Here is a 24,465-nt window from a genome sequence, read left to right as displayed (position 1 = left end):
TGAGGACTTACTGTGTTCTCAAATTGTGCTGATACCGCCTGTTCAGAGAATACAATTTAAGAATCACTAGTCTAAGCCAATAGTAGTAATTCCTAGAGCTACAGAGAAAAATGGTAAACATCTGAATGTTCATACATTTTGGTTGACGACCTTAGTCCATTCTGATTACTAATATTCTGTTCTGATAGATGACTGCTCTATGGGGATTTCTGGAGCTATGTTTCTTGTTTTTGAAAAAGATGTGTGGGGAGAAAGAAACATTTCTGGATCTGGGTATTGTCTTTCTGCATGTGACCCCTAGAAATGTGGTTGCTACCTTTGGGGGAGAGTTGAAGAGTATAAGCTCTTCACTGCAAGACAGCATGGTCATGGGAAGAAACTGGATGCTTCATAAAATTGTTGAGAATTCCACTTGGGCGGAACAATAAAACATATTTTTCTGTTATGTGAGATCAAATATATTCTATTTTTTTAAAGATTTATTTATTTGTGCATACAAGAACTAGGGTATGGGCTAGAGGTGTCAGGGGTGAGAGGATTCACCAGAGATAGAGTGGGGAGCAGAATAGGCGAATATGGTGAAATACACTGCTGAGGGGCGCAGCGGGCTAGACAGGAGAGGTCTGCTGAGCCATGTGGGTCAGCTCCCTTGCCAGGGATGGAACTCATATTGCAGTGGCTGGCCACAGCAGCATAGTTCTGAGACTTAAGCCCTTGCAAATCCAGGGAGGTTCCATAGTCTATTTTTTAATCTTCTTTTCATAGTTTTATTTTCGTACATACAAAAGAATTCAAATTAATTCAATGGACAATCCATATAGCATAATAAGTTCATAAACACTACAGCTTTTGCTTGGAGGGCAAAATGTGAAAGGAGAAAAAGTAAGTAATATTAATTAGAGTGAAATCAGGTCTCCTCGCTTGTTCAGGGGTTAAACTCTCAGTGCTATGAAGCTATCACCAGGCACTGCACACGATTTCCATCCCTGGCCAGGTTGCTGACCCACATGGTGCAGCAGACCTCTTCTGATTTGTCTGCTGCTCCTCTCAGCAGTGTATATCAGTAGATTCACCTGTTCAGCTCCCCACTCTGTCTCTCGTGAATCCTCTCACTGCCCCATTCCCCCGCACCTCTGGCTTAGACTCCAGTTCTTGTATGCAAAATAAATAATAAATATTTCAAAAAGGTAGATTAAAATAATTAGTTTAAGATAATGTATAATAGGACACATTCCTACAGAATGAATGCATTCCTATTCCATAGAATGCATGTACTGGATAGGAGAATATTTTCCAGTTAATCATATTAGTATTGAAATTTCTGTGTGATTTATTATAATTTTTTTGGATTCAGAAAATTCTAGTTAATTCTAACAGATGTGATCTTTGCCTTTTTAATAGAACCCAGGTGGAACTTGAAAAATACCAGCTTTTTAATTTAAATGAGGCTTTCATTTGTCAAGAAAATATTCACTATTGCCAATTATTTTCAGGGTAAAATGAACTTAGTGAAAAAAATAGTACCTTTGGAAAATCAAAAATGAAAATGATCATTTTATTAATTGAGTAAAAAAGTTATCTCTATTGTCAGATTATTTTTGACATAACTTTCAGATTCCCTTATAGGAGAAACCAAAATATCTCCTATTACTGCTTGTGCATGATTTCTGAAATTGGGGGCAGGAGATAATCAGGTTTACAATATTATGCTCTGTCACTAAAAAGTGATTCTGACAAAATCAAGAATAGATTTGGGACTGACCCAGAAACAATGAAACCTCCAGGGTATTGGGAAAATAGTAAGCCCATTTGGTTGATATACAGTGCCAAAATCTCTTTGTTTCTTCCAGAATAGAAATTATACCCCTGTTTTGCTCTCCCAAGTTCACAACTAGTTGAAATGTAGCTATGAATTTCCTACTTTCCTGCAAAATACGGCAACCACAGTTATCAAGATTACTTGATACACTTTCCCTATTCAAAATTTCTTACTGTCTTTTTCCTCTTTTGGTTCTTTCTCTCTGGTGTGCTGATTATATTCAGCAGTTAGGTCATTTGATATCCCTTATATCACTTTCAGTTTAACCTATAAAATTATAACCTCTCTCTTTTTGAGAACATCTCTTTCCTAACCTCTTCTACAATTTAGGATTTCTCCCCTCCTCAGGTTCAGTCACCACCAAAGTGCCCACAATTTTCCACCACACTCCACCAAACTCTTCTCTCCTTCTTCTCTACCTTTCCATTCTACTTCCCTCTCCTCCTTCCCTCCTGAGAGTCTCAGATCTAAGGTCTACTTTCAAGGGTCAGTCTTATAATCTGTCTTTGATCCTTTATTTGGTTTCTCTAGATTCCACATATAAGTAAAACCATTTGATATTTATCTTTCTTCCTCTGGTTCAGTTCTCTTAGAATAATTTCTTCAATTTATACATGCTGCCACAAATAGCATGAGTTTATCTTTTTTGATCACTGAGTAGTATTCCATTATGTAGATGTACCACATCTTCTTGTTCTTTCAGCCATACATTCTGAGAGCTGTACTGTTATGTATTTTATTTTTATTTTTATTTTTTAAAGATTTATTACTATTATTTTTTAATTTATTTATTTATACAAGCACTGGGTACAGTCCGAAGCATGGGAGGGTGAGAGAATTCACCAGAGCCAGAGCGGGGAGCAAAGCAGGCAGAAGGACCGAAGTACATTGCTGAGGGGAGCAGCAGGCGGCAGGAGAGGTCTGCGCGCCATGTGGGACCCTCCTCCGGTGACCGGGGAGCAGCCGGGGATCGAACCTGCGCTGCAGAGGCTGCGGGCAGCTTCGCAACCCAGCGCTCAACCGCTGCGCCACCAGGGAGGCCCCTGTTATGTATTTTAAAAACCAATTCTGTTACCATGTGAGTGCCTGAACAAACCTGCTTTACAGAATCTAAAATTTTCAAATACAGGTCAATGCAATTTTCTTTGAGCTTGTAATAATTTCAATAAGCTATTTTCTAACTTAGTCAAAGAAGACTGAGCATTTCCATGTAAACGGTCTTTAAAATTGGGATATGCTAACCCGTGGAGCTACATAAGAATATTTCCAGGGGGTTAGTTTCTATAACCTCAAACTTCCTACATTCTTGTTAGTGAGTTCACAGTGGTCTTCTCATTTTACAAAAGGGAGAGAGTTTTTCATTTCAATCTTGCTATTATACTCAATTTTGGAAGTACAAATAAAAGATCATAATGATAGGACAGTTAAAACAACATATTTTGGAGAAAAGTTTTAATGATAATGCAAAGTTTAATAAGTGCTTATAAAATTCAATGTCTTTGACATGACATATTTCATAGAAATGGGATATTAAACTGTATTGAGGTTTTCTAAAACTGGGTATTTAATGTGTGATTGGCAAAATTGATGGAAATTTTCACTTTGAGACTTCATGACTCTATCGCCCATATATATCTTAAGGGAATGTCTAGCAAGATCAAAGCAAGGACAGCATTCATATAAAAGTTTCAAGAATGTTTTATTTATTAGTTTTAGTTTTATTTATTATATTTTTAGAATCATCTAACAGAAGATACAGTGAGCTTATGATATAGGTTATATTAAATAAAATTAAAAACATTTTTAAATAACCATCAAATATTTAAGGATATGCTTGCAAAAACTCACAATAACATTTTGTATGATTCTGCCTAGACTCAGTGACTATTTTCACCATATATTTAAAATCTATTTTATCAATTCATATTTAAAATATTCTATTTACTGTCATCATTCTATTTGATCATAGGAAATGTGATCAAATCTCATATTAACACAATCTAAAAGTAATTGTTAGCCTTAAACTTAATATATATTTTTAAAACTGTCTTATAACTTTCCTTCTCATTAAATACATACGGATAATTTGGTTACAGTGTCTTAATGGAGCTAATTTTGAATTGGTTTTTATTTACTTTAACAGCTTTCACTTATTATTTTCAAAAAATTAAACACCAGAGGTCAAAAAGTTGTGCAAAGGCATTTGCCAAATAAATGAATAATGTACCTATTACGGGCAAAAAGTGTTGAATGAAATTTAGGGAACTTCAACAGCCAAGGAGTGCAATCAAATTATCAAATTATAGGCTTCTCAAAGGAAGAGAGAGAGAGAGAGAGAGAGAGAGAGAGAGAGAGAGAGAACAGATGTGCTACTTTAGCAGAAATCCATCAATGAAAATATTAACCCCCAACACTACAAAATACAAAGTAAATCTAAACTAGTATGATGGTTGTTTTTATTTTATTTTATTTATTTATTTTTATTTAAATTTTATTTTTATATTCTCCATACAATTACAACCCCCTTATTTTGATGTGATGAATATTCAACCAATGGAGATGCAGGGAAGCAAATGGACCACATAATGTAAATGAATCTCATTCAACCAGTTGGGAGTCTTAAGAGAAAAGGCTGAAATTCTCCAAGCACAATTTTGTCTCTATACCACCTTTGGACTACAGGTCCAATGTCAACTCTTTGGTTGATAAATCTGCCTGCTTGCTCTACCTCTGTTGAACCTGCCAGCCCAACAATCACATGAACCAATTCCATATGAGAATCTGGCTCTTTCCTTCTCATACATGGCCCTGTTTCTCGAGATAATAGCACCTAGTACAATCATCTCGTGCAAGTGTTACTGAATTGCAGAGCAATCTCATCCTTTTTGAGAATAGCACTGTATAGACTTTTTTACATTAACCAACTTCTATTTTATTATTTTTTTCTTTTTTTTAAGATTTTATTTATTTATACAAGAACTGGGGTACAGGCCAGAGGTGCGGGAGGGTGAGAGACTTCACCAGAGACAGAGAAGGGAGCAAATAGGCAGAAGGACCAAAGTACACTGCTGAGGGGAGCAGTGGACAAGACAGGAGAGGTCTGCCTCACCATGTGGGACTCTCCCTGGCTTCCCCGGGAATCAAACCGGCGCTGCAGAGGCTGCAGACAGCTTCACAGAGCTGCGCTCAACGCACTGAACCACCAGGGAGGCCCTATTTTTCTTGTATTAAACTACCATTAGTTTACATCCTTGTTAGTATTTTGAAAATATATGATCTCTCTCTTCAGGTGCAGTCACTGTAGTGTGCCACCACCAAAGCACCCATAATCCATTAAAATTCTGAGTCTTTCATATAATTCCTCTTCCATGTATTTATCAAAAAAATACAAAATCATTGATTTGAAAAGCTGTATGAAGCCCTGTGTTCACTGCAGTACTATTCATAATAGTCACGATACAGGAACAAAACAAGTATCCAAGGACAGTTGAGTGACTAAAGATGATGTGGTGTATACATGCAATGGAATATTACTCAGCTGTTAAAAAAAGAAAAAAAAAAAGAAAGATGAAATCTTGTAACCACATAGTTGGATCTTGAGGGGATTATGGTAGAAGATGAAAGACAAATATATGATTTTACCTATTTATGGAATATAAAGAAGTGAAGTAAAATGAATAAACAATACAAAGAAATAAGCAAAGACCCTCTTATAGCACAATGTGGGCTAGTATAACAAGTGGAGGCGGTCAGTTAGTTGGTGGTGGATGGTACCGAACAGTTAGTGGTGGGCATGGTGTGATATCTACAGTTGCTTAATTGAGAATCTGTGTACATGAAAACTATACAGTGTTGCAAAGCAATATCACCTCAATTTAAAAAAGTTCCAAGTCTTTATAATGCTATAATATTTAAGAGGGTAACTCCATATTGTAAAATGGAGTTAATGGCCACACTTTGAAATATGCCAAAAGAAAATTGTCCTTTTTTTGAGCATTTTTATTTTATTTTATATATTTTTTACATCATTTTTCATTTTTGCACAGTGTATGCACTTTCATCTTGGATATAGTCCCCATACAATGCCCACCCACTCTGTTTTGATCCTACTCCCTCCTCCCCTGCCTGTAATGTATCTCTGGTTTATAGTTGCTTGTGTGTCTCTGGTTTATAGTTGCTTGTTGATTTTTATTTTTACTTTATTAGTAGTAAATTTACTAATAAATTACTAATAAATTACTTTACTAATTACTTTAGTAATTACTTTAGTAATTACTTTACTAATTTACTAATAAATTACTTTATTATTAGTCTTTTTCCTAGCCCCTTATTTAGGTTTTCTAAATTCCTGCTATGAGTGAGACCATCTGGTATTTTTCTTTTTTTTTTTTTCTGGCTTATTTCACTGAGCATGATCCCTTCCAGCTACATCCATGTTGCTGCAAATTGCATGAGTTTATCTTTTTTTATTCAAAAGGGCACCTGTGCCCCTATGTTTACAGCAGCACTATTTACAATAGTAAGCTATGGAAACAACCCAAATACCCCAAAATAGATGATTGGATCAAGAAGATGTGGTACATACACACAATGGAATACTACTCAGCAATCAAAAAATAAAATTGTCTTTTAAATAACAAATTTCTCTTGCTTTGGAGTTTGTCATATTACCTTTATTTATTCTTTGGTTTTAATCCCCTTGATTATGATCTACTTTAAGTCAGAACTTGTTCCTTATTTCTATAGCTTATGATTCAGAGATATGAGTCACTCAATGGTTTGTTGTATAAGATAATTAAAATTCAATAGTCTAGAATACTGAAATTAATGAAAAATGTAATTTATTTATTTTGCTGGGAAATACAGAAACTTCAAAATTCTTGCCTGCCTAGTGATAATATTTGCAACATTACTTTTGTGAATAATCATATGATATACAGTGTCATCATTTAACAAACAAGGATATTTAAAAGTCAATATACATCCATATATTCTCCAAATTTTATAATAGAATATTTTCAGTTGAAACCACTCTTCTACCACTTTGAAACATTTCTTAAATTTCTATTATCACTATTAGGTGGTTATGGTTGTCCCTACAATGACCTTTTAGATGTCACTGCTTTAAGAACATGCATTTTCACTGGAGCAGCATCTTTGTACACAGATCTTAAAAGTCAATACTGTTCTTACTGTGACCTACTTTCCAGATGGCAATGTGACTCATGGGAAACATATGCTGATAAATGAGACTCTTTGTTGAACATTAGGACAAAAAGATCTAAATTGGGTCTCTAGATATTAATTATTCTCGGAGATACAGTCCATCTTAGTGATCTTCAAATTGAGAGATAATTTCACACTTTAACAAGATTGAGCATGGAAATGTTTTAGACCTGGAGTGCAGTAAGCACTATTACAAGTGGGTTAAGAGGAAAAAAAAAAAACAAAAAACAAAAAGCAACTTATGAACACATTTATAAATTAAATTGAGAATGGTAATAGTCCCAGGCCTGAGCCCTGAGACATTTCGGCTAAGCAAAGCTATCTAATTCAAAATCTGAAAATAAAGAGTAATTTTACCCACTTCTACCCAGTCAGTGAATACCCTAGGGGCTACCCGCTTTGTAAAACAGATCAAAGCACTATTCCAAACAGATGTAGCTTGATCAAAATCACCATAAATGATTTGAATTGATGTTCACCACAGGTAAAATAACAAGTAAGTGCATATGTTTTGCCTTTTTAATTTTGCATAATATGAGCTTATTTGAGTCTTATGTGTAAAAGTATATGTAATCAAGTCATCATGTTAAATGGATGCTTTATGTTTATTATTATAGATTTATGCTTATTATTATGTTTATTATTATAGATCCAGACTTGTTTGTGTGATCAGATTAAATAACGTATAGGAATAGAGTTTCAGAAAATATAAAGCATTATACAAATGAAATTATTGTGACTATAATCATCTTAAATAATGACAGTAACTGCTGTATCTTAAAATATGTTCCAACTAGGCTAATCAGTCAATCTGTCAGTCAGTTGAATTTATTTTATGAGCCCACATACACAGAATTCTATATTATGCCAACTGGTGAGACAGAAATACAGAAAATACGATCCGCGTTTTGGGGAAGATTTCAAATTTAAAGGAACACGTGATGATCTTAAATGAATATGTGAAAGATAGCATATGCATATTATACACTAAATGCCAAGCATATAAATTGTGACAAAGTTAATACAGATTATGTACTCTTGAGGAATAGTAAGAAAAATAAATGTAACCAAATAGTTTCAATGAAACGGGCTAATGGGAATAATACATGTTTGCACAAAGCTTATGTAATAGAATAGGTTGGACAGTTCTGCATAGTAGCAGCAAGCATAAACCCAAATCTAATCGACAGATATGCTTTATTTGGCCAATTTACTGTCATATTTTATCTGCCTCCCTCCCTCCTTCCCTCCCTTCCTCTTGACAGGAGATGTGTAAGTCCTTTATACAGAAAATTATAAATCTGTGTTGAAGGTTACAAGAAAAGTCTTTAATAAATAAAATGTGTGCAGTTGGCTCTGAGATTTTATTTTATCCTACTTAAAGCTAGCAAATTAGCTTGGTATTATTTTATAGATTCTGGCATAAGACACAAGATTCTAGAATTAGGGACAAAGAGACTTTATTGCTTACAGCTAAGGAGGCAGCACGAGTATGGCCCCATTTGCTTCAGTCCCTTGCCCCCACCCCCTAAGACCGGATGGTGACATGATGGGCCCAGACCTGCACAGGCAGTGGACTGGATTCTCAGAGAACACCCTGTTGAAGAATTCACAGCTCTCATAGCAAGGCGGTTTCACCGGCTTTTTGTTTGTGTTTGTTTTTCAGGGTCAAAAGAAGCATTGTGTCTCCTTCAAAGTTACTAGTTACATAAATAATGCTGAGAAAAGGCAAGTTCCAGTTCAGTAGAGAGCAATGAGGATCCTGCATTCTCATCACACAAAACACTGTGTGTAGCAAGAATACAACAGGCTCAAGGAGAACCTTCTCTGGCAACACAATGTGTCTCTCCTGTCTCATCGTTCCCAATACTCTGTTCATAAATGATAGCAAAAAATACAGTCTATTTAAATTATATAATTATGTTTATAATTTCTGATTTTATTTGTGAGCAAATTATTATTAATATGTGAGCATCCATTCAGAATCCCAGAAAGTTTATTTGAAGATGTGGAAAAATATACATGACCAGAGGGAATGTTTATCAACACAAACATTATGGGTTTTTTTTTTTGGCATGTATTTACAAAATTGGTGATCTTGTTGATCCAAAATTTCTTTTTATAATGTGCCCAACCTCCCATATGTACATAAGGATATGTGGTATGATGTTCCTTCCAGTATTGCTTATATTGGAAAAAATTTGTAAAAAAAAAAAAAATCTAAAAATGTGTATAAAAATGGGAATGGATAGATTATTAAATAGTAATTAAATTTTCTAGATCCCATGCCTTAAATGACACAATACTCAAAAACTTAATGTGAAATTAAATAATTTATCAAGAAATATATGCTGTTTAAGCAAATTAAAAATGCATACACCATTTTACTTATTACCTGTGAATACCAAAACTTGAAATTTGACATGCTCAGGAAGAATATGCTACAAATTGAGTATAGATACTACCTTTGGATAATGGGAGAAAGGAATCAATAGAATAGCACGGGAAGCTTCAAATATTTATGAAACATTTTATTACTTTAAAATAAAGACTTGGGCCTCCCTGGTGGCGCAAGGGGTTAAGACACAACCTATGAAGGGATCTGCAGTCACTGCAGCATGAGTTCGATCCCAAGCCAGGGAGCTACCCACGTGGCAGAGCAGACCTCTCCTCACTTGCCTGCTGCTCCCTCAGTAGATCTGTCTGTTCTGATTCCCACTCTGTCTCTGGCGAATCTTCTCACCAGTGTCCCCCAACCGCCACAATACCTCTGGCCTGCATTCCAGTTCTTGTATGCATAAATAAATAAATCTTTAAAAAAATAAATAAAGACTTGAGAGCAGCCCTGGTGGCCTAGGGTTAAGTCTCAGTGCTACCACCGCGATGGCCTGAGTTCAATCCCAGCCAGGAAACTAACCCACATATGACAAAGCAGACCTCTCCTGTCTCACCCACTGTTCCCCTCAGCAGTGTATTTCAGTCAATCTGTCTGTTCTGCTCCCCAATGTCTCTGGTGAATCCTCTCTCCCCTTACCCCCACACCTTTGGCCTATACCCCACTTCTTCTAAGCAAATAAATAAATAAAATCTTTAAAAACAAACAAATAAAAAAAAGAGGAGAAGCAACATGGCAAAATGTTAAAAATTGTCAAATCTGCCTGAGAAGAAATATGTATACCAATCACAATATTCTTTGTGTCTGTCTTCATATTTGAAACATTTCTATAATCATTTTTTGAATTGAAGTGTAAGTGATAACACACATTTGTTAGTTTCAGTTATAAAAATGATTTGATTTTGTATTAAGTACCAAGTAATTTCCACAATAAGTTTATTTCTCATCTATTATTTTTTTTAAGATTTATTTATTTATGCATACAAGAAGTGGGGTGTAAGCCAGAGGTGTGGGGTTGGGGGGAAGGTGAGGGGATTCACCAGAGAGAGTGGGGAAAAGAACAGGCAGATCTATTGAAATACACTGCTGAGGAGAGCAGCTAGGCTTGTCAGGAGAGGTCTACTGCACCATGTAGGTCAGCTCCTTGCCCTGATAGCACTGTCTCTAACCCCTGAGCCACCAGGGAGGCCCTATTTCTCAACTATTCTTAGTAATTTTAAAATGTGTTATACTATGAATATTAAAATTAAAAATAATAAAATATGGACAATTTGCTTAACTGCCTAAATAAATGAATATATATAAGTGCATTAAAGTTTTTATCACTAGACTTACTAGCTATTAGTGTATTCATTTTATGCATGAATTATGTTCTCATATTTAAGATGGCAATTCATTATCACCATAAAAATATAAAAAGATACAATAGTTGAAAATAACATTTTCTGGAATCAACATAATGATGATAAAATAAATTTTGTTGGGAATGATATTTAAATTAGAGTTTATGTATTCTGACCCAAATTAGTCATTGTCTTAATATTTGCAATGAGGAACAAAATAATTCCTGGGGTCTGTTCAAATTGTGATTTTATGTTTTACCTCCAGATTGGTTTGGGAGTGTGTATATACTTTTGCAGTTTCTAATTCACTATATCATTCATTTTTATAATATTTTAAAAATAAGTCAATTGTTGATAAATTGACATATCCTTTTGAGGTCCTTGTCCTTTGTCCATTTAGAGATTTCAAAATTGTTTATTTAATGCAACATATGCATGTCTTTTTCATTTCATTTTATAAAATTTACGATTCAAAAATTGATACACACATATTGCATTAAAAAAATCAAATTTGGGCCTTCCTGGTGGTGCAACCTATGAAGCTATCCGCAGCCATTGCAGCAGAAGTTCAATACCTGGCTAGGGAGCTACCCACATGATGCAGCAGACCTCTCTTGACTTGCCTGCTGCTCCCCTCAGCAGTGTATTTCAGTAGATCTGCCTGTTCTGTTTCTTACTCTGTCTCTGGCGAATCCTCTCACCCCTGCAACTCTGGTCTGTACCCCAGTTCTTGTATGCATAAATAAATAAATCTTTAAGAAAAATCAAATTCCAAAGTAAGGAAATAGCAACACTCAAATTCCGTAACACAAAGAAACCAACTAGTATTAACATGTGGCTTCTTGTAGTACACTTATATGCATCTCTTTATTTTTAACACAATTGTAATCATAATATACATAAACCATTTTCATAACTTCTGAAGTTTACTCTGAAATTTATCTCCAGAAAATAGAAGCTAGCATTTAAATTTAGTTTGAAAAGAGCCTTTGTCATTGTTTTGTTTGAGATTTGCATCATGCTGGTGAAAGCTACATAAAAAGTTCAAATTAGTAATCTATGTGATTATATATGCTTAAATATTCAGCCAAAATGTTGTTTTTCACACTGAGAAAGTACTGAAGCTGTCTGTAGTATTCTCCTTATTTTCAGTATGACAGTGAGAACAGGTTGGACCTAGGTAAAGCCAGGGAGAGATTTTGCAGGTGTTCACATCTGTCCTTTCTGTCCTCTAGGACAGGGTACTTAAGTGCAGGAAAATGTTTGAAAACATGCAAGACAGTATTAGAGAAATTAAGTTTTAAGTCTATTCTCAGATTTGAGTTAGAGGAATGTTTTGTGTCTCTGAGCGACCTAAACATTTTTTCTTATTAAATCCTATGTAAGTGATCAAAGTCTCTACTTTGAACAAGTCACCAAAGAGAGGATGAAATTTTATATTCTTTGAGTAATTGTAGAACATTATGACAAGCACATCTATTTTCCAGGGATATTTGATTTGCTCTGTACTGTCCCTAAGTCTATTTGTAGTTTTAGTTTTTTGCATATTTTTGCTTTGTTAGAAAAAAAAGTTTTGTGGCACAAAGATAAGTGAGTCAGTCAATATAATTACTCCCAATATATTGATGAGAGCTTAGCACTCAATCCCCTACAATGCTAAATCTCACTAAAATATTTTAAGCTGCTTGGACTTTAAGTGACTAGCTGTGTTTCAGGAGACTTAGCAAAAATATATTTAATTTATATGGGCTAAGTTTGCATGGTAGGTGAATCAGTCCAAATCAGTTTTCTTTATTCTTCCAAAAGTAAAATAAAATATTAATTATCTCACTTGCTTAAAAACTATAGGTTCATTTTTGTTAAATCACGCCTTAATAAAGGATTGATATACTATGTTAAGAAAAACGACCTCAAATGTAAGTCAATACAAAGGTTCAATTGTAATTTACCATTCCTCAATCATTGTGACTAATGGATTTATGTTAAAATAGCAGATATAATGAGGAAGGCTACATACTCTTAAATAGAATATGTAAATCACAGAAATAAAACCATTGTGTAAACAAAAATGAAACATGAAGTGTGTGTGTGTCTGATAGTTTGGCATATATATTTGTTAAAGATCTACACCTACACTGTTATCGCATGCAGTATCTACTAGACACATTGTTACTGAACATTTCAAATGTGACTAGTCCATGACGTACATGTAAAATATAAGATTTGAGAAGACTTTGTCTGAAAAAAAGTCAATAAAAATATGCCATAAATGTTTTATTTTGATTATAGGTTAAATTGCCTTCTTTTTGATAATTTGATTAAATAACTTATTAAATTAATTTCATCTTTTCATTCTACCTTTTTAAGTATAACTACTAGAAAATGTAAACTATATGGATTTAAACTAAAATGCACATTTATGGCAAATACTATATTTATATTGCTCACTGGAGCACAGTGAGCAATTACAAGGACACATGTAACATACTACAATGCTTTCTTTTTTTTTTACTATAAAATTGTAAAGATATTTACATCCATGTGCAAAATTAAAAGACCATTTTAATTCTAAAATAAATGTGTAGTATCCCTGCTAAGATATTACATATAACAACCAAATGTTAAACTCATCAGTAGTCACTAAGAGATGCTACAATAAATTCCAACAAGTAGCTTTCATACATTTTGGAAATTTTATTGCAAATTAGTCTCAGAACTTATGGCATAATATTTTCCAAATCCACCTGAGTTTGAAGAAGATGATAATCTATATTTTTTATTGTGGTATAACTGACATATTTCAAACTATAAATACGGGTCCCAAATTGTTACCTTATATCTGATAAAGTCTAATTTATAGGAGAGACCATAGTGTGTGCAATAAATTAGTCTTCTAATCAAATTCCACAGCCAGGCACAGCAGTTCTGAATCCCAGCACAGACTCCTACTAAAAATCCCTCCTTTAAGTTTATAACAAAAAGGAACAGGGAGAACTCTGCCAGTAACAGGAGAAAGGCAGGTAGTGTGGAGACAACAACTAGTTAAGTTTTTTTTGAAATTTAACCACCAGCTAAGTCAGTTTATCTCTGGAGAACAGTTAACACACTTTGGGAGTTGTGCTCATAAAATGATCTTAGCAAGATGAAAATTCTTGGAAAAAAGACGTGCATACCTACTATCAATCCATAAAATAGGGCACAAAAATTCTTTAAAATTAATAACTATCATTTATACATCTTTGCAGAGCTCATAATACTCATAATATCGATCTTAACTCTGTTATTATATAATTTTCCCAGCTCTTTGATTGCAATAGTCATTTTATTTCTATCTGGGTGATAAGAAAGAATCTTTGAGAATTGAAACAACTTGCCCAACATTACAAAACTAGGAAATAAAAGATACTATTCCACAATCTGCTACTCTGTTATATCTTTGTTGAAATTAAAAACAATCTCTCAAAAATTATTTCAGTTGGGTACTAATTTGTGAATTAAATGTATTAGAATGGTGATCATAATTACTTTTAAAAAATGAAGAAAAGACTGTTTTCCCCTTGTATTTCTGAGTTAGAGTTGCAAAGAAAAGTTACAAATTTTTTGAACATTTGTTGTATTTCTAGAATTGATTAAATTTTTCCAAAACAATAAGTTTGAAAAATGTTAGTCGTTTTAATAGCAAACCTAATTTTTCTTAAAAATTAAAAATATTATATATTTTCTATTATTATATTGTTTTGGTTATGTACTACATAGTTCTCCATATGGTTCATTGTCATGTCTATGATTTAATAGATAAAAATGATTTATAGAGCAAAACAAAGTAATTCACAATAAATTAATTTTTATTTAAGGATGACAATATAGGTAATTTGAGAATAAAGGAATTTGCAGTTTCTCTTCTAATCTATGGGTGCTTTGGAAGGATGTTAGAAAATTACCTTATGATCACCACATTTAAATCAAAATTTCCCATTCTTTCCCCCCCAACATCCAATTAAAGATGCTCTATTTAAAAACATGCCATTTTTGGCCATCTTACCAAAAGCAATATACAGATTCAATGCTATTCCAATCAAAATTTCAATGTCATTCTTCAAAGAAATAGAACAATTATTGATGAAATTCATATGGAATCACCAAAAACCCCGAATAGCCAAAGCTCTCCTGAAAAAAAAAAAGGAGGGAATGGAGGCATCACACTCCCAGACTTCAAACTCTACTACAAAGCCATAATCATCAAAACTGCATGGTATTGGAACAAGAACAGACATACAGACCAATGGAATCGAATAGAAAATCCAGAAATAAACCCACAGATTTATGGTCAACTAATCTTTGACAAAGGAGCAAAGACTATGCATTGGAGCAAAGAAAGTTTGTTCAATAAATGGTGCTGGGAAAACTGGGTTGCTACATGCAAAAGAATGAAGCTTGACCACTACCTCACACCATGCACAAAAATCAACTCAAAATGGATTAAAGAACTAGACATAAGACCTGAAACCATAAAATACATAGAAGGAAATATAGGTGAAACACTACGTGATTTCCATATCAAAGACATCTTTACAGACACATCACCCAAAGCAGTGATAGTGAAGGCAAAGATAAACAGCTGGGACTACATCAAATTAAAGAGCTTCTGCACAGCAAAAGAGACAATAACAAAAACAAAGAGAAACCCCACCAACTGGGAGAACATTTTTGCACCCAACACTAATGATAAAGGACTGATGACAAAAATCTGCAAAGAGCTGATGAAACTCAACAACAACAAAGAAAATAACCCAGTCAAAAAATGGGCAGAAGAGCTAAAAAGAAACTTCTCTGAAGAGGAAATGCAAATGGCCAACAGACATATGAAAAAATGTTCAACATCACTTATCATCAGGGAAATGCAAATCAAAACTACCATGAGATACCATCTTACACCAGTGAGAATGGCACATATTAAAAAAACTAGCAACAACAAATGTTGGCGAGGTTGTGGAGAAAAAGGAACTCTCCTGCACTGTTGGTGGGAATGCAAACTGGTCCAACCACTATGGAGAGCTGTGTGGAGATTTCTGGACCTACTAAACATAGAGCTTCCATATGATCCAGCAATTCCACTCCTAGGTATTTACCCAAAGGACACAGAAACATCAATTCCAAAGAACACCTGCACTCCTATGTTTATAGCAGCACTGTTTACAATAGCTAAGCTTTGGAAACAACCCAAATGCCCAAAAATAGATGACTGGATCAAGAAGATGTGGTACATATATACCATGGAATGTTACTCAGCATTCAAAAAAGATAAACACATGCAATTTGCAGCAACATGGATGGCACTGGAAGGGATCATGCTCAGCGAAATAAGCCAAAAAGAAAAAGAAAAATACCGGATGGTCTCACTCATAGCAGGAATCTAGAAAACTTAAATAAGGGATCAGGAAAATGAATATAAGAAAGTGAAAATCAAAATCAACAAAAAACTATGAACCAGAGACACTTTTTGGGGGTGGGGGCCGGGAGGGGAGGGATTGGGGTCAGAATGGGGCATGTGCAGTTGTATGGGGGAATATAAAAATAAAATTTATTATTTAATAAAAAAATAAAATAAAAAAAAATAAAAACATGCCATTTTTGGTTTGTTTTGAATATTGTTTGTTATTCTATTTGCTTTTTATGTTATAGTGCCATTTGATCTCAACAAGAGTATTATTTTAATTTATGTATCCATATAAGTTAAAAAATGATGCATATTATTTGTGAAGTCTGTTGTAACATATTATAATTCTTACTCAGGCAAATTATTGATTTCAATGGAATTTTTGCTTGATTAAGAACTAGGAAAACATTCTTATTAATATCACTATGCAATTAGGTCATTTATCAATAGTATTTTTTCTTTACTTTTTATGAGTGAAAAGTCTTATATTTTCAACACCTTTGTTATACCAGAAATCCTATTTGGCACTTGCTTCTTTTTATTTCATACCGTTATTGATGTATAATTTAATGATGGAAGATTCCTAATGTGTTTGTTGATAAATAGGAGACCAGTCCTGCTCTCTATAGGATTACTGTGTTTTATCTTTTCTTCATTAAATTGTCAAGACTGCTATCCTCAATCACAGTACATCCTGTACATTATTGTACAACAATGATTGGTGATAGAAAAGTGCACTGGAGAGCATTTCAATTTTTGAACTTCCTCGTTTTAGGTTTTAGTTAATTATTCTACAATTGATGTGCGTGTAGGGATGTCATGGATCTCCATCTCCCAAATGCCTCATTTAGTGTCTGAAATTAGACAAGGCATTCGGGGTGGTATGTTAACTCTATCAGACAAAAGGAACACTATTGAGTGAATTACAATGCCTCTGTTATTTTGTTTGGGTTTTCTTTATTCAGGTCATTCATGACAAGCTTTGGAGATGATGCTATTACCCTGTATTCTTGGCCAATTATTCTATCAATGTATGCACTAGATATTCTCATGACATCACAGTTACAAAACAGAAAGAGTAAATATTTTGTTACATCATAAAGGTAAGGACGTATGTGAGGCTAAGAAGAAATATAACCTGATCTTTAATACATAGTTTTGGGAAAATCCACCTATTTGCTCTATGATATTTGGCTAGTAATATAATCATCTATCTGGTATCAATTTTCTTACATTACAATGATAATGATATACAATTTATTGATACCTAATAAGTTTGTGTGAAAATGTATAAGATATACAGTAATTGTTGAATTTTCTTATTCTGTTGTTTCAGAGAAACATACCATCATATCTTGAACATTATTCCTCTTACAAGTTGTAAGTTAGAAAATTACAATTGCAAGTTAGAAAGTTTTATTAAAATCATTACTGTTGGGCCTCCCTTTTGTCTGATAGAGGGGTTGAAGACAAAGTGCTATCAAGCTATCACCAGCCACTACAGCCTGAGTTCTATCCCCATCCAGGGAGCACACCAGACCTCTCCTCTTTTGGCCACTGCTCCCCTCAGCAGTGTATTTCAGTAACTCGCCTGTTCTGCTCCCCACTCTGTCCCTGGTAAATCCTCTCACCCCCCACACCTCTGGCCTATACCCCAATTCTTGTATTGCATAAATAAATCTTTTAAAAAAGCATTATTGTTAATCAAAGTTTTAAATTATTAAAAAAAAAAAAAACGCCTTTGGTGGTTCAGCAAAGGTAAAAGCAGAAAAACATTGAGAAAGTTTTCAATTTCACTGCATTGGAAACAAACTGAAGCTAGATTATCCCAGCTTTTCTATTTCCTTGAATGGAGGATTCTTTCTAAATGTTTCCTTCTTTCCATTATATTTTTATGAACAAGAGTCATAAAAATGACTTATTCTCTGGTCATCTACATAGGTCTTGTTGCCTCTTCTTTCTTTGGCCTTGCCAGGATAGGCACTTGGGATCCTATTTTTGTGTTTTGTTTGTTTTTGTTTTTTTTTCCCACTGAGAAAATACTGAGTTCTGTATTTGATATTGGTGAGCTATTTCAAAGATGTCAAAAATCAGTTGGTTGATTGTTGACTTTGCTTGCTGTTAAAGTTCAGGAGGGTTATAGAAATAAAATGATTTATTCAGTTAAAGGACTAGCTAGGTCTTAAGTTAGTACCACATTTTCTGACTTGAGTAGACACTAAATGCCCTCAGGTGCAAACAGTATGGTCCCTGTTGCATGTTCCAGGTAATTCTGCAGAGAGAGAGAGAATGGTGATGGAAGTATTGGCTTTTTAAAGTGAGAACTCCTCTGCTAATGCAACCTCAGAATTTACTCTGCATTTCTCTGGGCATGATGTAATTTTATCTAATATGGTTTATTGTGTGTTGAATACTCTGCAGTCAAAATCTATGAATTTAAAAAGATGTATTATGATACTTATATAGGAGAAATTAAAAATTCTGAATTAATTCCTAAGCAATCAGCAAATGTCTTGTGCTTTTTGAGAAATTTCATCACAATCACACAGATGAACATTTTAAATTTTAGTAAATATCAATTCCTAGATAGTAAAGCTTCTTCAATATTTGAATGTGATTTCCATCAGCACTTTCTAGCTAAATGCAGAGTATTTAAACTGGATTGCCTATGTAAGTTGTTTGCTAAAAGAAAAAAAAATGCATTGGAAAGAAAAACAATGGACCAGTTGTGAAGCTCAACTATAGTGAAATTGACTCCAGACTCCAGTTTGAAATCTCTTTATTCAAATCCGACGAAAGAAAATCCTGAGCCTTAGCTAAAATAAAAATACTTATAATGAAAGGAAACTTAAGTGAATTTACTCAATTTAATAATCAACTTTCTGAAAGAGAATTGTGTATGTGAAAAATTCACCAGATTTAAAAAAAAAACCAAAAAACAGTGCAGAACAGATGTCAGTCAGCAGTATTTCAAGTGAGGAGTGAATAAGTAACTAAGTCTTGTAATCTTGACAGAAGGAAAAAAAAAAAAACACACATGAAGCCCAGTAGAAAATTTTCTTTCTCTAAAATATATTCAGAATCCTTCTTTCTACTCCAAAAGTTAAATTCCACCTTTTATCGCCACACACAGAAAAAAATATGTTTTAAATTTCTTCACTCATTCATTTGTTGCCTATCTGAATTTTCTATGTTAACCACATAAAACCCTACCCATCCAGGGCCTCCCTGGTGGCACAAGAGTTTAAGACACAATCTATGAAGCTATTCACAGCCACTGCAGCATGAGTTTGATCCCTGGCCAGGGAGCTACCCACATGGCACAGCAGACCTCTCCTGTCTTTTCCGCTGTGCCCTTCAGCAATATTTCAGTAGATCTGCCTGTTCTCCCCACTTTGTCTCTGTGAATCCTCTCACTTTCCACACCTCTGGCTTGTACCCCAGTTCTTGTATGCATAAATAAAGAAGTCTTTAAAAAAAAAGCCCCACCCATCCATTATGCATCACCACAAATGCCACTTATGTCATGAATGAGTCATCTACCACTCTCAGTAGATTCAACACAATTTCCTCTGATGTTCCATCACTATTTCTTTGTTATACAATATCAAAACACTTTTATGATCATTAAAAAATTACATTTTAGGGCAAATTACATGTATATTCCATTGTCAATATCATTGAAAATAAAAAAAACTCTACTGCTTAATCTTTGAAGTTCCCACATCACCCAACATATTTTTAGCCTTAGTAGGTTTTCAATAAATGTTGTATTGTATTCATACTAAAATATATATGGTTAATCAAATATTTAATTTAATTTAATTTATTTTTTTTAAAGAAGCGGGGGAGGGTGAGAGAATTCCCAGAGCCAGAGCTGGGAGCAGAGCAGGCAGAAGGACCGAAGTACACTGCTGAGGGGAGCAGCGGGCGGCAGGAGAGGTCTGCGCACCATGTGGGACCCTCCTACAGTGGCCGGGGAGCAGCCGGGGATCAAACTGATACTGCAGAGGCTGCGGGCAGCTTCGCAACCCAGCGCTCAACCACTGCGCCACGGGGGAGGCCCTAATCAAATATTTTAATATGAGGTTATTATGGTTAGGAAATAATCAACTTGGAGAGGTAGAAAAAGATCTATCCGGGAAATGAGGCTGAAAAATGAATAGAAATAGGAGTCCTGAGGCTACCAGAGAAAGGGAGGAGAGGAAAGAATAAATTAGGAAGGGAACACAATGTACTTTGGGAATAGACTGCAGGTAACTTAGTGGTGGGTGTGAAGTAGTGACAGCATCTGAAGTGGCAGATCATATACCTCTAAAACACAAATGATGATGTAAGCCAATGTTACAGCAATAAAAAAGATATTTGTATACATATAAAATGTATATTATATGCAAATATGTTACACATACATATATTTTATATAAGCTATCTATATAATAATATACACATATATTTGTTTGCATGACATATACATATAATTATACACACACATATCATGGGGAGTGAAAATAATTTCCTAATTGCTAATTTATAAAAGATAGGGAATTACATGGCCTGCTGCTAGCTTTATCTCTACTGTATATATAAAAGTGGTTCACATTATTTTCTTTCAATGATTTATGATGTTACTGTATTTTCAGTATTTCCCAATACAGAAAATGACCATAAACAACTCAACTGAGTACTCTAAAGAGGTGGGAGTCTATACTCCCCAATTCATATACAATCTAGTAAATCTATTGTTACCACAATAAAAATTAATAATTAATCATAAAATAATTGAACAGCTCCATTTTTACAACTCTTGAAATCTACTGAAGTTCCAGCTCCTGCTCTGGAAGATTCTAAATCTTTCTAGATCAGAATTATGAGCAGTTTTATTTGTATAAAATTACTGCCAACCAATATATATGACATTACACAAATTCCCAAATCATTAAATAATTATACCCTAAAATCTCTTTTTTCTTGATTCCATCATGAAACTGATAATTTTAAACACCTTGTTTATTTTTCTTTTTTTTTTTTTTTTTTTTTTTTTTTTTATAGAGGCATGCTTTATTTATTTGTTTGCTGGTTTGTTTGTTTGTTTTGTTTATACATGCACTGGGTACAGTCAGAAGCGCGGGAGGGCGAGAGAATTCACCAGAGCCAGAGCGGGGAGCAGAGCAGGCAGAAGGACCGAAGCACACTGCTGAGGGGAGCAGCGGGCGGCAGGAGAGGTCTGCGCGCCATGTGGGACCCTCCTCTGGTGGCCGAGGAGCAGCCGGGGATCGAACCGGCGCCGCAGAGGCCGCGCGCAGCTTCGCAACCCAGCGCTCAACCGCTGCGCCACCGGGGAGGCCCAACCTTGTTTATTTTTCATTCTATATGCCATTGCACATTGATTGTGCAATGTATCCTAAGAAGAATGCTATGTATCTTATATATCCTAAGATGAATCACTTAAAGTATTGCTACTTTAAGATCTTCCCAGAGAGAATTTTAACTTTACATTTTGAAAGACAAAAAGAAGGCAACATCACATTTTCTGAAAAAAAAAAAATAATTCATTATCTTATTTAATGCAACCCTCCCATTTAAACTGAACAGAGGGAAATTTATGACAGTTGAAAAAGAAAATGAAAACTAAATAGAATTTACATTCTGTCAATCGCTTCTCGGCCTTTTGGCTAAGATCAAGTGTAGAATTTACATTCTGTCAAACTAGGGATAGCAACAGGGTGTTTTTTTTTTTTTTTTTTGGTAGATGAATTACTTAATCATATCATGGATATATTCTGACCAACCATAAATGTCTTTCTTCATAGATACATAGGGTCATTGTCTTAAAATTGAAAAAAAAAATTCACTAAGTTTCTGTGGAAATAAATAGCTGTATTTATCATTAATAATTTTTAAAAAATATGAAAAATATGTCCCTTAGATATGTTTTTAAAATATTTTATTAATATTTTGAATTGATTTTTGTTTTTTATTCTTCCTTTTTTCTTCATATATTTAGGGGGTTTAAATATTGAATTACAATGTGGTTTTACACTTTATCACAAAAGCTTTATCTATATGTATGTATACAGCAGAATATCCACAATTGCCAAGTCATAGAACCAACCTAAGTGTCCTTACAGGATGAATGGATAAAGGAACTGTAGAATATATACTGAATGGAATACTATACAATTGTAAAAAAGATGATATAAGCATTTGGGACAAAATGGATGGAACTTGAAGTGATTATGTTAAGTGAAATAAGTCAAAAAGTGAAAGACAAATATCTGATAGTTTCACTCATCTGTGGAATATAAAATAATCAACAAATAATACTGGCAAAATAGAGTAGGAATACATCTTGAACTCAATGAAAAAATATAATGATTACCAGAGGGAACACAGGGTAGGGTGGAGGGGATGAGGGAGGGAGGCAGATGGGGAGTTGACATTGGTGGGTTAGTGGACCATGTGCTCATATGGAAGAGCAAAAATGTTTCCCCAGAAATTAAAATAAAAAAGAATTTGGTTTTAAAATATTGTTGATGAATATTAGAATTATAATTTCTATTCTGCCAACCTCTTTATTGCACTTAAATTTGTTAATTTATGTTTTTTCCTCACTGTTTAGTCTGACCTCGAATAATTATTTCTTCTTTATTAAGTGTGTTGTTTCATACTTTATAATGCTCAATACCCTCAAAGTCAAAGGAGATTCCAAATTATACATTTTGAAGGCCTTTTATAAGTATGAATATAAGCATAAAGTCAAGATATAAAACTGATTTATGATTTTTACACGGCCCTCATTTACATGCAAAAAATAAAAACCCTTACAATGAATTAAGAAAGTCTCCTCTCCTCATAATACTTTCCCAAGTTATGCCCTATGAATCTTTCCATTTGAATTCCTATTGTATTTATATATATATTTCTTATATCATCTTCTTATTTCATAAGTATTAATATAAATTTGTATAAAATATACAATCCTTAATTACACAGTAAGGCTGTTTTTATTATTTGAAAATGCTTATCATCTTGTGATTATATATTGTGGATACATAGCATATTGATGAAATAAGATAACTTCTGCAAAATGTATCATTAATTTTATTTCTATAGACCATACAAGAGGCATCAGGAGTGGAAGTAATTTAAAAACTCTTAATACTACTTATTTTGATTCAATCTACACATTTGATTCAAAATCTACTTATTTTGATTCAATCTACACAATCTTTTATCATAAAAGATTGATGATAAAACTATGTACATTGTTTAGTTGTCGAATCCTCTTAGCTCTGTCTAAACATTCCAACCACAAATTTTCAGTCATTTAGTAATTAAAACATTAGATAGGCTATCTGCATCAGTGCCAAAGGGAACATTTCCCCATGGCTCTGTAATCAAAACACTTTCCTTCTGTTCAAGTAGTCACTCCAGAGGCTACAATATCACAGAATGTACAAAGATTTCCCTTACATCTGCTTTTTCCTAAATATACCGTGTCTGTTTGAACAAAGCCAAGATTACAAATTTTATTGACACAAATAAGGAATTATGAACTAGCTTAATCATACCACCTAAGAGATGTATTATTACACTTGAGAAGAATCTACCTTGATCCTCTATACCAGGTCCTGATTTGTAGTACAAGTTCCTATCACTGTAATAGTTTTCAAACAATAGTTTGAAAACATAATTTTCAAACAATAGCAAATATTCACAAAACTGCCAATAAGTTTCAGACATTGTATTATTGTATTTAATCACACAATGTAATAGAAACACCTAAGGGCCCCCATAGTAGGTTTTATTATTCCATTATAGAATATTTCTAGATTTACATATAGAATATATTATAATAACTTGGCTTAGGTCTCTCCGCTAACAAGTTCTATAAAGAGAATTATACATAAATTGGTCTTTACTCAAATTTACCTTCTTGACTAGGTCATGTTGCCTCCATAAATCCTGTCAAATTAAAGTGTGAACTGACAGATTTTTTAAAATTTGCATTTAATCTATTGTAAAATTGCAGAAATTAGACAACTTCTATCTGGAATATTAATTTTGGAATGTACAGGCAGTTAGCCAGGTGATTCAGATACATGTTCTGTAAATGTGTTTTGACTTAGCTATTTTATAAACATAGCTTATCTCTATATCATTGAGGATGAAAATTATTTTTGATCATTTTTAGCTTTGATTGTTATTTTGAGTCATGTCATTTATAACCTGACATTTTGAT

General features: G+C 33.8%; 1 protein-coding gene and 1 pseudogene across 1 annotated transcript in view; one reads left to right on the top strand and one right to left on the bottom strand.

Annotated features, from left to right (window-relative positions):
* Positions 1–24,465, bottom strand: part of KYNU (kynureninase) — a 714,170-nt gene that overhangs the window by 272,587 nt on the left and 417,118 nt on the right. The gene's annotated exons all lie outside the window — the stretch shown is intronic.
* On the top strand, positions 21,876–22,030 carry LOC119256494 (U2 spliceosomal RNA; annotated as a pseudogene).

Source organism: Talpa occidentalis, unplaced genomic scaffold (assembly GCF_014898055.3).
Source record: "Talpa occidentalis isolate TD23 unplaced genomic scaffold, MPIMG_talOcc4v2.1 talOcc4.3, whole genome shotgun sequence".
Classification (NCBI taxonomy): domain Eukaryota; kingdom Metazoa; phylum Chordata; class Mammalia; order Eulipotyphla; family Talpidae; genus Talpa; species Talpa occidentalis.
The sequence above is the reverse complement of the archived record's forward strand: the minus strand, read 5'-3'. Positions and strand labels throughout refer to the sequence as shown.